Source organism: Macaca fascicularis, chromosome 1 (assembly GCF_037993035.2).
Source record: "Macaca fascicularis isolate 582-1 chromosome 1, T2T-MFA8v1.1".
In the NCBI taxonomy this organism is placed as follows: domain Eukaryota; kingdom Metazoa; phylum Chordata; class Mammalia; order Primates; family Cercopithecidae; genus Macaca; species Macaca fascicularis.
The window spans coordinates 162,073,894-162,087,709 of record NC_088375.1 but is presented as its reverse complement, the minus strand read 5'-3'; the positions used below and the strand labels follow the sequence as shown (position 1 = coordinate 162,087,709).

Sequence of the window (13,816 nt, the reverse complement as noted above, 5' to 3'; positions counted from 1 at the left end):
TCCATGTAAAACTTTTTAATGTAATATTCACCATTCTTAATAAAATTTACATTTGTGGCGTGTGTCAAATTTCTGCTGATGAACTCAATTATAAACTGCTGATATGTAAAACAGAATATGTATTCAGTAAGTGTACTTCAGAAAATATTTTTGTTAACAAGAGTAAAATTATTTATTAAATTTCTATTATTTTTCAATCAATTTGGTGTAATTCAGAAATTAATTGAATGTGACAATGAACTTAAGAGAGTTGCTCATCAACACCTACAGTTTTGACACTGCTGCAGAAGGTCACATTCTTGTTTGTTTAATTTAGTGAAACTGGGAGGTGCAGATCTGTCAGGTAATTAAACTTATAAGAGGAATATGAAGCATTACACTTGTTAAATTATTGTCAATGATTACATAATGAATAGAAATAATAAAACAAGAATTAGATTATATTCATTGATATAATTAAATGCTATAAATTAAGCAAAATCATTAATTGTACCAGTCCTTCATACAGGAAACTTGCAGATTTTTATGAAGTTAGCATCTCACATATTGTACTGTTTGTTAGATTAAGAAAGGGTACTTAAACTGCGTTCCAAATGTTGAAAGTGGTAAAAGCAAATTAGGTAGAGAATGTCCCGTAAGTATAGCTTCAAAGCAAAACCCTTGAAACACAAAGGATCTAGTCCCAGGTAATATGAAAAAATTTGCAATGTCACAGTTTGTAAGTTTAAGATTACCATCACTCCTTATTCTAGAAAATTTCTAGTGATGATGAATTTATGAATAAAATATACCATTGGATTTCAGGATGAAAAGCAAAAATGGTCAGGAGATGTTAAAGGTATTCGTTGTAAAGCATTAACTTGAATTCACCCTGATATTAAAATCAGTCCCAGATAAATACGTCAATGGGCAAAAAACAGCACAGCAACTGTTCATCTAGCTAAATAATGAGGTTGATAGCAATGATAAAATAAATCTGTGGACAACTCCTAAATTTTATTTTTCTCCAAGTCCAAGATTTTCTTCTTGGAATTTATACAACTTTGGGAAATAAAATGTCCTTTGGGAAAAAATAAAACTAGTTCTTTTTCCCATCTTTCAGCCCTGTCTATTTTTCCAGTCTCTGAATCGATTTCTCCAGAGCTGAAATCACATGGCCTTAGTATGTAGGCCTAGTCCTGCCCCTTTGTGGTGTCAGTTCTGACTATTATTTGCAAACTACTTGAGGAGCTATAGCCAATACTTAGGGAATATCAGTGTAGCCTTACTGTGATTTGACTCTCAACTCATACCCTGTTCTGATATTCGAGCTTCTGATTTTTCCATACTACAAATTCCCCCGCCCCTTTAAGGCCTTTACTCTTCCAAACATGTTTCCTTTGCTTACATATTGACTGTATCATTTGCCTGCTTCCTCACTCTTTTCTTTTTTTCATATATAAATTGAAATAATGTTCTTTTGCTCTTTATGCAAAAGAATAAAGTTGCCTACAGTTAACCATGAAGTAGTTTATTTCTAATTGCCATCAGAACTAGTTTACAAAACTGGGATTCGTAATCAGCACGGCTCTTAATAAGCAACTCACTTCAATTGAAGAGTTCTTCCCATCTCTTACCCACCTTTATTATTCATAACCTTAAACCAGAGGCTAAGACCTGTTCACCTGCCAAGAGACAGTTTTAATGCGAACCGTTTGCTTTACTGCCCAGAATTCTGTTGCTAATTATTCCCCATTCCCCATAATTGTGGTTGAATTAGTGGTGGGGCCCCTCACTCTGCAGTGTAGATTTTTCTGCTGGTTCATTGTTCGAAGTATGTGGCACTCTAATATTCAGGTAAGTGAGAAATCAAAGGGCTTGAAGTCATGGAGAAAGGAAATAGCTGCAGATATACATACAGCTACCAATGTGTTCACTATAGAAGGCATCACCCAAGGGTATATTATGCAATTGCCAGGCTAATTAAGGAATGCTATTACTAACATTATCTGCCACCTAAGAGAATTAGAAATTAGACTAAACTGAAAATCGTGGAGAGAAAAAAATTGTATAGTTTCTGTCTTTGAGGATGTTATATTCTAGGTATAGAGGCACAGGAAAAATGAGAAACGTATAAGTAAGAAGACTTACAGAATAATATTTTTTAAGTTTTTATTTTTTATTGACATAAAATAGTTTTTTTTCTTTTCTTTTTTTTTACAATTAGAATCAAATTGCCTCCAGTTTTAAAAAGACATACCAACATTTTTGACAATTAAAGTAGGATGGCAGTAGGGGTAAGATAAAATGTTTGAAATATAACAAAATACGTAATTGTTTTACTTTTTGCAATAGATGGCATTCTGTGTCCACTCCAAACAAAACAAAACATGCGTCTTTGTTCTCTCTATGTGGGATCTCTATTGCCAGTCTTAGCACTACACTCATATAAAAGAGAGTGGTACCATCACTGAATACATGGCACATATCTGATATGTAAACAAGCAAGCAATCAAAACACCCAAGCCTTACACTAACTATGCAGTGTGTAATACAGTCAACATTTAAAATCTGTTTCGTAATCCAGTCAAACATTATCAGCCTAAACTACAGGAAACGATGCATAAATCTTATTCTGAGACCTTAGAAACAAAATACTTCTTAAATGGTAATACAGTTTTCTAAAAACTGGTGATATATGTTGCTCTGAAGAGATAACTAGGTTGAGCATCATAGCACCATCTGTAGAAACAAAGTGAAACCATCAGTATATGTCAACAACACTTGCAGTACTTCTCTGCATCCAGGTGTATCAATTAATAAGAATTCTACAGAAAGGAGCTGTTAAAATTTCAAAAATAGTGGAATGCCCATACCTGAATCTCTGTTATAATAAAAAGCAATATCAGAGAATACAGCCCAAGAAAACTTAGTATGATAAATTCATCAGGAGAAAAATTAGACTTATTCTTCAATGAGGGAAGCCTCTGGGATCACATAAACAAAGAGCAGAGAGAGGGAAGAGCAAATCCCTGGGGAACAGCATTAGCATAATTGAACACTTAAATGAATAAGAAACAAATTGAGGCCACTTAAGTAAATAAGGAGAAAGCTATGTAAAGACAGCATCAAGATGCTACAATTGATCTTTAACTGTTACCATCTCTAGAATTAAGTAGGGCAGATACCTCTAAGGACTAGTTCCTTAGAATTAAGCTAAATGGTTAGGCCTGTGACTTTCTACTGGGACAGCTTGCTTTGAACCCAAGTGCTAGCACCTGGCAGATGTTATAATCTTGGGCATGGTTCTTCTTTACATCATAGTTTCCCTTATTCTATATAAAGCAAAATAATAACGCCGCCTCATAGAATCCCATGGTTTTTAAATGAGTTAATTGGATAAAATGTTTAACTTATGGTGCATGGCCCATAGTAAATAACCAATAAATGTATTATTATTATTAACAGGTATGAAGAGGCACATCAGTTTAAAATATAAACTTATATAAGTAAGTGCAAAAGAATGGTTTGGTAAGGAATAGAATTTTTCTTTATATTACAAATCCAAATCAACTCATAAATATCTAAATCAAGACCACGTTAATTAGACCTCCATTAAAACTTGATTTCTTTACAAAAAATGGAAAGGGAATTGACTAATTTGAAGTATAAATCTTGCAATATTATAACCCAAGAGACAAAATTAAGAAGGTAAGATTTACAAATTATCTGATTTATGAACTGCAATGACTTTACAACATAGTCACAATTTTGGCTAATATAACCAGATATTTGCACACTAGTAAGTTGAATGTTGCATCAGTCATCTAAGAAGTAGCTTTATCCACTTAATAGAAGTGATCATAGATAAGATTTCTATTGAAGTGCAAAATATATTTAATAATGTTATAAATATTAAGTTTACAAATTGGTATTTTTTTAATAACACGAGCACACCAGGTAACAGTGCCAAGAGCATGGCATAGAAAATAATCTATACCACAAAACCCTCTCCTGTGCCTCTTCTTCAGTCATCATATACCTTAAAGGTAGTCACTATTATGACTTCTATCACCTCGATTGATTTCAATTGATTTTGACATTTACCATGAAATTATATAGGACATACTATTTTGTGTTTGAGGTTCTTCTGCTCAGCATTAATCTATGAGACTGATATGTACTGTTGTTAGAAATAGTACTCTTTTCTATAACTGTATAATAGTTTATTATATGCATATATTGTATAACATGTTTATTTCCTGTTTTATTATTGATGGGGATTATTGTGAATTATTCTTAATGATCATTCTGTACATGTCTATGTTATATATATATATATTATATATATACACACACACACACACATACACACACACAAATTTCTATGAGGTGCCGAAGCAGGAATTGAATTGCTGGGTCATAGGATATGCATGTCTTTAGGTATAGAAGGTACTGATAACAGTTTTACATACTGACTGTACAATTTCCATCACCATCAGAAGTGAATGAGAGTGCTATCGATCCATTCATGAGCCCCCAATTAGTATTGTGAATTTTATTAAGTTGTATTCATTCTGGTGACTATATAGAAGTATCTCATTGTGATTTTAATTTACATTTTCGTAATATTTTATTACATTGAGCACTGTTTCCTATGCTTGTTGGCCACTAGAATTATCTTGTTTTTGTGTGTAAAAAACCTACTCAAGTTTTTCATTTTTTAAGAAAGTTAATTTGTTTTATCATTTATTCACAAGATTTATTGAATGAGGCTCCTTTGCTGGATATTTGAATGACAGATATTTTCTATTTCTTGGAAGCTTGCCTTTTGAATCTCTTTAAAGTGTATTTTAATAAATGAAAGTTTTCAAATCTGATAAAATCTAATCTATCCATTTTTCTTTTATAATTAATGATCTTTTGTATCCTGTTTAAGGAATCTGTGCCAATCTCAAAGTTATGAGTACCTACCTAAGATAATTTCTAGAAGTTTTATTCTATTACCTCTTACCTTATTTCTAGAATGCATTTCTAATTGATTTTTCGGCATGTTGCTTCTAGTACAGTTTGAGGTTAGCTTTCTTTTTTCAAATGAATATCATTTCAAAAGACTTTTTGAAGTTGAGTAACATCTAAGAGCAATTTCCCTACTACTCGTCTTTTGAGGATGCTATTGTAAATACTTTTGGGATTCTAACAATTCAAACATGTTTTTATAGCAGCAACTTTTCTTTTTTAATATATAGTCCCAATTATTAGGATTACCAATATAGTAGATCTTTGGTTTAATCTACTCTTTCAAAATAACTTCTTTCAGGTTTTATTGAACCACTGCACAAGAGGGGGAAAAAAAGCAGATTAAGTAATGTTTTAAATTCATTGCTTTGTATTCTTTCAATTCTAATAGCATTAAACTGATTAAATATGTGCTTTTATAGGGATTGTTCACCAAACTTTTCTCTAGCAAAAAAGACATAGTTATGGCCTCAAAAGCTAATACTTGCTTGCATATGCTCTAAAGATTATCAACATATGCTTGTTGTAATAACTTATAATTGCATTTTAATTATCAGATCTAAGTGTGCACTGCCCTTAGTAATGACCATTTTCTGTAAGTTGGATTTGTTAATACATTCACACATACATTCATTCAACAAATGTTTATAAAGCACAGGCTCAGTTAGGTTTTGTGGATATATTACAAACATATTTATATATTATATAAAATTAAATAGAATTAAATATCATTAATTAATTTTCCATATATAATAGCTTTTTTTAACCACGCAAAGTTTTGTTTTAGATTTTCATTTAAGTTTAAGAAATGTTACAAGTAATTAATGAACCATAATATAGGAAATTGATTGCTTTTAAAGTAATTTTCAGAATTGTTTTTTGAACAAATAACCCTTTGCCCCCAAAAAACTTCATATACATTTTAAAAACATGCATAATTTCTGCTCTATTTTTCTATATATTTGAAACCCATATTTTATTGAAAATAACATAGTATGTTAAACTGTGATTAATATTTAAGAAAACAAATGGTTATATAATATAGAATAAATTCAGAAATAGAAGAATTTGATATTATTTTTAATTGTGATATGTATGGCACAATATAAAGTTTTAGCTTCTTAAATGTAAATATACAATGCTACATTCCAGTGATATTGCATTGGCTTAATGATGCAGAAAAGGTGGTTAGCAAAATAAAACCTTATATGCAAAATAGAATATATAAAGCAGGGAAAGAGAAAATAAATAAAGCATTTTTATAGTACTACAAAGCATACTGAAACAAAATAATTAAGTAGTTAAGTCTTAGCTCAATTATAGCTTAGCCAACAATTCAGTGTTAGCTTAACCAAATAAAGAAGCCTTAAGGAAATTTGGATTTAGATCCTGCCTCCGTTGTTCATGTAGCAAGAAGTGTGGTCTTGTCAACAAAAACTACTTAGCCACCTCTAAATTGAAATATGGACTGCCTAACCAAAGGAAGACAAAAAGAATGGTGTATGATCAATTTGTCAAAATAATTGTATATTAGCATAGAAAATTATACTCACTACAAAAAAAATGAACCTGATCTGCAAGGATGTAGAACAGATGAAAATTTTGCAGACTATAAAATGAGGAGATAATGGGAAAATTCTAAAGATATGTTTAGACAATCAGTGAAACTATTCTTGCACAAAATCAAGCTGTGTAGATTACTTCGTAAGGAACAGAATAGGGAATGACCTGGTTTTTTTTCTTTAATTATAACTTTAAGATGAAGAAGTTTCCAAGTCTTCAACATATCCTCACTGCCTAATGAATGTTCATAAAAACCTTAACATCTCTCTTCTTTCATTGTTTTAATCTAATTAATCATTAAGCACTAGGCAAATAATCATTGAGATGTATCTATTGGAACTGTCACAAGTGAGATTTACTCTTATTTCAACGATGGTTGAATGAAATACAAAGGCCTTATTGGTGCCCTCGATTCTAGCCTCTTGGCCACTTCATCTAAACCACAAAACATATTGTGACAAGTCTATTATTTTATGGTAGCATTTTGCCATATGAAGCTACCATCATTTCCACTTGTATCAAAATAACTGCTTATCTTTTTTTCAACTTTACTTTCCAACCATACTTCTGCCATTTGCTGATATGTGGTTTTACTACTATTATGATTTGTCATTATTTCTCTTTTGCTATGATTATGACTTGATCGTTATTTCTCTCGTCTATTGTTTATAGACATAATTAAGCTATGTGTTAATTTGGTGCTTTTAAGTGATATTGAGAATTCATTGTCCCCTTATAATATCATTTCCTTGTGAAAAATATTTTGAATTGTAATAAACCTGGTCTTGCCATCAAGTTTGTATGTATAAAGTTGGCACTGAAAAATAATACATAACTTACAGTTGTTATTTGATATGTTATATTTTCACAAATATTAGCTATCTGTTTCTTATTGTAATGCAATCAAATTTTTTAAATTATTTTTATCTTATTTGTCCTATTTCATACCCAATTCTGCTCTGTAGTTTTAAACATTTATAAACTTCAGTTTTGTGTTCACTCATTTAGTCCACGAGTACATATGAAATGTTCAAACGGAAGCAGGAGATATGCTGGAAACTGGAAATTCACTAGTGAAGATCACAGATGTACCCTCTGGACCCAAAGAGCCACTACACTTCAAGAGAAACACTTAGACGTGTTGTATTAGTTTTCTATTGCTTTTAAAACATATTACTACAAATTTAGTGACTTAAAACTCTCATTTATTATATCACAGGTTTGTGAGTCAGAGGTCCAGGTACAAGGTGGCTCAGCTGGGTCCTCTGCTGAGGTCCTCCCAGGACCAAAATTAAATTATTTGCTATCCTTGTCTTTTATCTGGAGGCTCTGGTTAAGACTCCACTTCCAGTTTCATTCAGGTTGTTCTCAGAATTCAATTACTTGGAGTTGTATGACTAAAGTCCCTGTTTTCTTGCCACTTCATCTTTAGCCAACAAGTACAAACTGAATTTTTCTTGTGCTTCAAATCTCTGACTTCCTCTTCTGCTATCAGAATGAGAAAAATCTCTGCTTCTGAGGATGCTTCTGATTATATTAAACCCATCCACATAGTCCACATAGCCCGTCCACATAGCATAATCTTTCCAATTTAAGGTCATTTGATTGGTAACCTTAATTACATCTGCAAAGCCCTTTAGCCATGTAATATATTTATGAAAGTATCTCCAAGGAGCAAATTACAAAAGCCAAAATTTTGTCTACACACATATAGACTGAAACATCTTTGTATGTATCTTCATTGTTTGCAAGAACAAAAATCTGGAAACAACTCTAAAACTTATCTTAAAAAAAATACAAGTAAACTGTTATAAATTGGCATGCTGAAATATTACCCGAATTTAAAACGAATGAGAGATAGCTACAAACTATACGATGCATCTTAATAATAGATGGACTTAAATCAAAAGTAAACAAAACTAAAAGTGGGAATCTTAAGAAATAGAAATGACAGACAACATAATTTAAGACAATTATGGGGTCAGACCTGTAATCCCAGCACTTTGGGAAGCCAAGGCAGGTGGATCACAAGGTCAAGAGATTGAGACCATCTTGGCCAACATGATGAAACCCTGCCTCTACTTTAAAAAAAAAAAAAAAAAAAAGCTGGGCGTGGTGGCATGTGCCTGTAGTCCCAGCTACTCGGGAGGCTGAGGCAGGAGAATGGCTGGAACCTAGGAGGCAGAGGTTGCAGTGAGCCGAGATTGTGCCACTGCACTCCAGCCTGGCAAAAGAGCGAGCCTCTGTCAAAAAAAATAATAATAATTATTATCTTCAAAGAGCAGAGTAAAGGAAAAATATGGGTCAGAAACTCATCAGTAGATTTCAGGTAATATCAATTAAGTGTTTAAGCTGATATATGAAGATAGACAATTAGAATTCCTAGAATCAAGTGGTGGTGCAAGGAAGAACAGTTATTCTTGCTCTGGAAATCTGTGTCAAGTCCCTGTGTCTGGAGAATGATGGAAGAAGCCATTGTGACTTGAGCAGAGAGAAGGTCATAGAAAGGCTGGAGAGGCAGGGCCCAGATGTACTGAGAAGCAGGGAAGTGGCATGATTGAACATATTTTTAAAAGATGACTTTGTTGATAAAAGGTTTGCAGCTGGGCATTAATGGAAGTGGAGAAAACAGATAGAAAATTATGTCATGAGATCAGGGAGACCCCTATGGGGTCTATTGAAAGTGAGTGTAATTAATAAAAAGCAACAGAGTACTCAAGGAAAACTACCACCAAGATTCTAAGATGTTTGACTTGAATTAATGAAAGAATGGAATTACCATTTACAAAGATAGGAAATAGAGAAGAGAGGAGATTTAAAGGGTCATTGGAACTTCAGAATTGCATTTGAGTTTGAGAAACTTATTGCACATCCAAAGGGAGACGTCAAGCAGGCAATTGTGTACACTGTTGTTGAATTCAGGGAAATGTCAGACATGAAAGGTAAATTTGTGAATTTTTAGAATATATGTAGTACTTAAAAGTCATGATTCCAGCTGAGAAGATGTATGGAATCAATGTAACCTGAGTAGTCCTGGGGCTCCCCAACATGGATAAAACTAATATATATAGATACTCATATAGTGAGATATATATACATATATAAACATGAATATATATACATATATACTCATATAGTGAGAGTTAAATTATATTATGTGTAATATATAATACATGAAGAAAATGTATAATATAAAAGTGAAAAATCATATGCTTGTATATACAGTGGGTATGTAGTAAAAATATAACAATTATGAGCAGGAAATAATTCACAAAAATATCAGGATAATTGATGCCTCTGAGAATGGTGGAGAAAGAATGAAATTGGGAAAAGTATACAAATGGCTTTCAATTTGGGCTTTAAAGTTTTATTTCTAATAAAAACAATTTGAAACATTGGAAAGTTGATTACATGGCAGGTAAGAAATCACACAAAATGACATAGTGCATTTAAAGAATTCTATTTAGATGTTTGTCTCCAGAATAAATGAAGTAGATATATAGGAACATAATTGAAGAAGGTTATTGCTTTTAAGGTTTCTTTTTAAGTTTTTTGCTGTTATGCATTTGTCGTTTGTTTAATTTTGTAAGAAAGGTGGTATGTAATCATGCCTTTCAGTGCTTATGGAGAAAGAGCTATTGTTAAGAAAGAGATAAATTCATCATTATAATGGAAATGGAAATAAGAGAAGATAGTTGTAGCTGCAATACACTGATGTATTTGCTTTTGGCAAGATCGACCAGTTCCTGTTTTGTTGCTTCTATTTTTTCCTAAAGTATGAGGCAACCCAACAGCTGAGATTTACAGCAATGGAGGACGTTGGAAATTTGGGGCACATGAAGGTTTGAAATTGTAAATTGTGGAAAATGGCAACGCAAATTACTATGGAAACATTCTTAAAAATCTATGTGGTTTTTAGAACTTAGTTGAAGTTGAGGATATTGGTAACAATTGGCAAAAATTTATATGGGTAATAATTTACATATTTCCCCAGGAAATCTCAGATGGTTGTCTACAGTTAGTTACAAGGGGGATTGTTGAACTGATGTGTGATTTTTCTGGAAATGCAACTCAAGTTAGAAGAAGCCATTATCTGAAAGAAGAAGAAGTACCAGCTGATGTGTTGGTTATTTTAGGGCACCATTTGCAGTTACTTGAGCAATATCATGAGCCTCACCTCATGCATGTAAGATCTGGATGGGCACTACATGACAGTGCACAGTTTGTATTTCTTTCAGAGGAGCGTTCACTTTCAACTAGACAAGGCATGATTTCTAGACTATTTTCTGAAAGGCTGGAAAGTGAATGTGAACTTCTGAGGACTTGGTCCCTGGCTCTGCTCAATCAATTTTTTTTTCTTCCTTCCAAACAGCAATGCTTTGCTCCCTGAGTAGGACTGGCATAGTGGAAATTCAGGAATTGGACAGATTCCAAGTTTTGTGAGTTTCACCACTGAATATAAACCTCAGTTCATTAAATAAAAGTTTGTCCTATTCCATGGCAATTTATCTATGAAAATTGCTGTTTTAAATGTTTAATGAAGTTGAAGTGGTTTGTCACTCAGTGTCTGCCTTCAAATCCAGTAATTAAATCTATTGCCACTTTGGACTGTTGTTATAACATAGAACATGGCTACGTAAAATGAAGGATTATTGTGTCCTTGATCTTCATTTATTGTCCAATAAGCCATATGGTTAGGGAAAAGAATATTTGAGATTCATCATCATTTGTTCAGTAAATCATTTTACAAATTGCATCATTATTGTTTTGGAAGTACCTTTATAAAAACGTGTCCTAAGCTTTAAATCCCATGTATTACTCAAGATTATTTACAGTCATCCACTCAAACTAATTTAGCAAATAAAGGTATGTATAGGCTCACATCACACATGGAGTTCAGTAAAGAACTGTCTTGTATGCAGGTCACAGACAATAGTCAAATTAGGTTTTTAAGACCTTTGTTCTTTGCCATTATTTCTTCTTTCTACTTTTGCCTCTGGTCTTAACTCCGGTTGCTATAACAAAATAACATGCACTAGGTGGCTTAAAAACATACATTTATCTCTTACAGTTCTGAAGGCTAAGAAGTCCAAGATCAAGATGCCAGCTGACTCAGTGTCTGATGAGGGCCCTCTTCCTAGTTTTCAGATGGTCAACTTCTTACTGTATCCTCACATGATGGAGAGAGGAAGCTTATAAGAATGCTAACAATATGGCAGCTTTATTCTCATGACCTCATCTAAACCTAATTACCTCTCAAAGGCCCCATTTCCCAATGCCATCACATTGGAGTATAGGGTTTCAACATATACATTTGGGAGGATACAGCATTCGGTCAATAATCTTTCTCCTTGCTTTCCTCTTTTAGACTCTTACTGTAGATGAGCTTCCTTAATGTAGCAGGATGTGACTGCCAATATCCTGGGCATATGCCTGTACAGCTTTTAACTGTCCTATAGAGATTACACTGGCACATACTTTGCTAATGTCATATAGTATACATTTAAAATAGAGTTTTTTGGAAAAAAATATAAATGAAGCATACCCAGTTCCCCAAAACTCTTGTTTTTCCACAGAGAATTGTGCTTAGGCCAAGTATATCTGATGGTAAAGATAGACTCTGGTAGAAAGGTCACATCCTCCGGAGTCACTCTCTCTCTCTCTCTCTCTCTCTCTCTATATATATATATATATATATATATATATATATATATATTTTTTTTTTTTTAAAGCGGAGTCCTGCTTTGTCATCCAGGCCGGAGCGCAATGGCATGATCTCGGCTCACTGCAACTTCCGCCTCCCGGGTTCAAGCAATTCTCCTGTCTCAGCCTTGTGAGTAGTTGGGATTACAGGCACACACTGCCACACTTGGCTAATTTTTTGTATTTTTAGTAGAGATGCGGTTTCACCATGTTGCCCAGGCTGGTCTCGAATTCCTGAGCTCAGGCAGTCCACCCGCCTCGGCCTCCCAGAGTGCTAGGATTATAGGCATGAGCCACTGCGCCCGGCCCCACTCTACATATTTATAAGGAAAGAGAGTCACACACATCTAGTCGATTATATTAAAAATCAGATATTACTGGTCAACAAGAGCCTCTGGCACTAAGTGGCTGGTATGAGCCTGCCCCTCTCTTGATATGACTAATTGAGACATGCTAAGAAATAGCTTTTTTTTAATACATAGATTCATCTCATCTCATAATCTAAAAGGAAGCATATGTCTCCACACCAGTTCTATAGTTCTTGTCTCTCAGCAGCTTGAACCCACCCTTCTTCATTCAGCTTTGCAATTCTGGTGCTGAGATTCTGCAAGCTACGTTTTTGCTTTCTCAGCTGGCTCCCTGTGAAGCTCTGCCAATCCTGGGCACTAGAGGGAGAGAGCAAGGCTGGAAAAGGAAGAAGGAAGACTTGTTCTTTTCTGTTTGTTCCCTGTGTACTTCTAGACTGCTTCCCGTTCCTATGGGCATTACCCCAACAACAATTCCCAGCAGTAGCAGGGCTTTCCCACAGCAGCAGCTGAATTCAGTTTACAGTTTCCTCCACACTCACATACTGAGCCTCATTACTTGCCTCTCAGAGATACCAACACCACCTGCCTGTGTCCGCTCTTTATAGGTCTGGGTCCCAGACCCAAAGACTGCTCCTCCAAACTCAGAGATACCAACACCAGCAAAGCAGCTCCTCTTCTTCAGTACAGATGCTTCTCAACATACAATGAGGTTGTATCCTTACAAACACATGGTAAGTTGAAAATATCGTTAAGTCAAAAATGTATTTTAATAGTTCAATAAACCCATAGTAAAGTTGAAAAGTTGTAAGAAAATCCAAGGCAAGTAGAGGACTGTCTGTAGTCCATGTTTCAACTCTTGGGACCCATCCTCTAAGTTTCTACATTTTAATTATTCTAGCCTCTTCCCTTTGTTCCTTTAGCTATAAGGATGATAGCTACTTTCTACGGTTGCTACCTCCATAATACCTTACAGCTCTCTTTTGATCCTTCCAGTTACTTTGTTAACAATATATTTATATAAAATAATCCTGTTCAATAACTGGCACAGTTTCTTTCTTTTGAGTAGACCCTGATACACCCTTCAAAATTTATTTGTAAAAGTTCAAGGTAGGATTCTAGTAGCTCAGGCTCAGGTCATATATCTCCCTCTCTGCTATTTGCTATGTATGATCCAGTGGAACTATGATTGACATAACCTAGGCCAAATGCTCGGATGTGTGGCTGAGATGAGGGACACTATGATT

At 34.0% G+C, this 13,816-nt stretch overlaps 1 long non-coding RNA gene across 5 annotated transcripts in view; it reads left to right on the top strand.

Moving 5' to 3' along the window:
• Nucleotides 1–13,816, top strand: part of LOC107127201 (uncharacterized) — a 513,156-nt gene that overhangs the window by 294,966 nt on the left and 204,374 nt on the right. For all 5 annotated transcript variants that reach the window (XR_012418768.1, XR_010577715.2, XR_010577711.2 and 2 more), the window contains exons 3-4: nt 12,294–12,394; nt 13,178–13,303. This is a non-coding gene — a long non-coding RNA (uncharacterized lncRNA). The remainder of the gene's footprint in view (nt 1–12,293; nt 12,395–13,177; nt 13,304–13,816) is intronic.